Source organism: Arvicanthis niloticus, chromosome 6, assembly GCF_011762505.2.
Source record: "Arvicanthis niloticus isolate mArvNil1 chromosome 6, mArvNil1.pat.X, whole genome shotgun sequence".
NCBI classification, from domain to species: domain Eukaryota; kingdom Metazoa; phylum Chordata; class Mammalia; order Rodentia; family Muridae; genus Arvicanthis; species Arvicanthis niloticus.
In genome coordinates this window covers 92,158,580-92,161,478 of record NC_047663.1, presented here as the reverse complement: position 1 = coordinate 92,161,478, position 2,899 = coordinate 92,158,580, and the positions used below count along the sequence as shown (strand labels likewise).

At 48.6% G+C, this 2,899-nt stretch overlaps 1 non-coding gene across 1 annotated transcript; it reads right to left on the bottom strand.

Moving 5' to 3' along the window:
- Positions 1-1,903: 1,903 nt before the first annotated feature.
- Trnar-ccu (transfer RNA arginine (anticodon CCU)) lies at positions 1,904-1,976 on the bottom strand. Its single transcript has one exon. It is a non-coding gene; the product is annotated as a tRNA-Arg (tRNA).
- Positions 1,977-2,899: the final 923 nt, after the last annotated feature.

The following is a 2,899-nucleotide window of genomic DNA, read 5'->3' as shown; positions in this document are numbered from 1 at the left end:
AGGACTGCCTCATCTGGCAGCAGTGGGAGAGGAAGTGCTTGGTCCTGTGGAGGCTTGATACTCCAGAGAAGTGGATGCTAGAGGGGTAGGTGGGAGCAGGTGGGTGGGGGAGCACCCTCTTAGAGGCAAAGGGGAGAGGGAGGGGTGGGAGTTCATGGAGGGGAGACCAGGAAGGGGGATAACAAAAATTATTAATAAATTTTTAAAGGGGTGGTGTCATCCTTGGCTGTGTGTTGGATTTAAAGCCTCCCTGGGAAAATGGGGGGAGGTGGGGAGAGGGAGAGAAAGAGCAAGGGGATAAGGGGAGGGACATCAAGGCCATCTTGAGCTATGTGCTAAGATGTTATCTAGAATAGAATAGATTAAGAAAATAGAACAGAGGTTGTTGGCTCCAGCTTAGACTCTATTGCTGCCTTTTACCTCGACTCCCTTGCTTCTCCAGGTTGATGAATCTGAGGTTTAAAGCCAGAACACAGACACTTGCAACAGTTCTTTTATGGTTAATTCTCCCCAACCCATACCAATAGCCACTCCGCTCTCTTCAGTCCAAGGGAAGGAAGGAGGAGGGAAGTGAGGAGGAGGAGGTGGAGGGAAATAGAAAAAGATGAAAGGACAGAGGAGAGAAGAGAGAGCTACTCACCACACATACCTAATCTAAGACGTAGTCAGGGATTACAGTGTGCTCTGCCTGACCAGCCCCTTTCCCAGAACATAACAAAGAAGAACTAGCTTTAAAAAAAAAAAAAAACAATTATTAGATGTTAATTTATTGATTTCCTTAGTGATTTACTAAAGTGTTGCTTGTACTCCCTGTTTGCAAAGCATGGCTTCACTTTCTATCTGAAACAGAATGGCCTAGAGAACTGGCTGAAACAGTGGGTCATTGCCTTTCAACCTGCTGACTGGCGCCAGCACTTCTGTAAAATCTCACTTGCTTGCCCACCCCACCTTGTGGTTTTAAAGTATAAAATAAAATTACAAAGCCTTTAAGGAGCTGTGCTGGCTTCAGTCCACTGGTAACATCTCTCTTCCGCTCTCAGTGGAATCTGTGCGCTTACTCCAGGAAGGTGCCCCCAACAATCGCTATCCTTGGGCTCAAAGAATCTGGGCTTTGTGTTATCAAAGTGCTCAGTAAATCACAGACCAATTTGCTGGACCCCAAATCATAGAACAACACCAGTCTTTTCCCCACTTTGAAGGGATGATAGAAGTCACAGAATTGATCATTCTTAAATAGAAATTCAAACAGAAGATCACCCATTACCGGGTAAGTCATTATCATTCCCCCTGAACCCTCCCAGTTCCCCAACCACCCTTTCAGCCCTTACGGTCACTGTCAGACCTGTCTTCCTTTGACCTGCCTGCTCGTCCACCTTCGAGTCTGTTTTCTGCCTCCTTCTCTAGTCCAGGTTCACACTGATAAGAGCTGGAACATCAGGGGCTTGCTTTATTTAAAACAAAACAAAACAAAACAAAACAAAAACAAAAACTTCCCCTGTGTTTTATCAGCCAAGTAGACCAGAATAGATTAAAATTGCCTTCGTGAGGTTGAACAATGCTAATAAAGCAAACTGAAGTTACATATAATGTCACTCATGTAAGGATGGTACTCAGGCGGCTGGGATAGAGTTCAAAGCCAGCCTGGGGCACATAGGAGAACCAGAGAAGCTCTCCCAAATACTCTCCCAAAATATTGCAGTGTTTGCGGTATACTTTCAGTGCTGTGTAAATACTTTGACAGAAAGTTGAGCGCATACCTGGATTGCTTTCAGAAGTTCACACACTCACTACACATTGGTTTACCTGTTGATTTACACATTTCCTAGCAAATTTCTAAGTATTTTGTGCCGTCGTTTACTGATTTTACAACTCAAAACATTTAACCTCCAATCAGGTTCCACTTTACCCCAGGTGGGACTCGAACCCACAATCCCTGGCTTAGGAGGCCAGTGCCTTATCCATTAGGCCACTGGGGCAGGCAGGCTTGTAATCTCTTGAAAACTGTTAAATGGAATAACCAGTGGTTAAAGCGTTCTCCAGTATCTAGTGTGAAAACTCAGCATTTCTGTTTGGGTTGCCACAGCCTTCGAGGCCCCCTCACGGACCTTGAGCTCCTCTAGCTGTGCTCCTGAAACTTCAGCCCACCACTCTGCAGGAACCTACTTCCTTCCCGGGGCTTCCTGGCTCTGGGCACACCGCATTCACCTTAGAATAAAAACTTGGGTAGCACTAGAAAATTGGGTCCCTGACTGGCTCCGACGGTAAAGTCCCTGGCCCTCGAAAAGTCCTCAGGGGGTCCTTGAGAGTGTTCCTCCCCAGCCCATCCCTGAACCGTGCTTCGGAGACGAAGAGGCAGACAAACCCCTACTAAAACAGAGGAACGACCTCAGCTGATCCTATAAGGCAAGATCGCAGAAGTCAGAGCCTTCTCCGCCTCCCACGAGCGCAGCCCGGGGACTGAACGATACCTTCGAAGCTTATGCTGGGCCACCGTTCGGGACTCTGAAGATCCAGCCCGGAGCCTCGCAGTGTACCAGGAGCATCGGGACTCCAGACAGCCCTCCCACCCCCGGAGAGATCCGCCGAAAGCTGTCGGAAGCGACTCCTTAGTGCAGTCCCTCTCTTCGTTCATGATATCTAGCAATTTACCCAGTGGTGAAAATTCGGCAGAATCTGGAGCTGTTCTAATACGTCCCCACCCCGCCTTCCAGCTCACAGAACCTTAGAGGCCCTCCTCCCCCTCCTCCTCCTCGTCCTCCTCCTCCCCCTCCTCTTCCTCCTCGCGTCTACCGTCGTTTTCTGCACAGGAATCTGCCTTGCAGTTTCTAAACGATGAGCTGGGACGCCGGGCCTCAGTGAAGACTCTGCAGAGGCAGGCGGGCTGCCTTCGGTTCTTGGA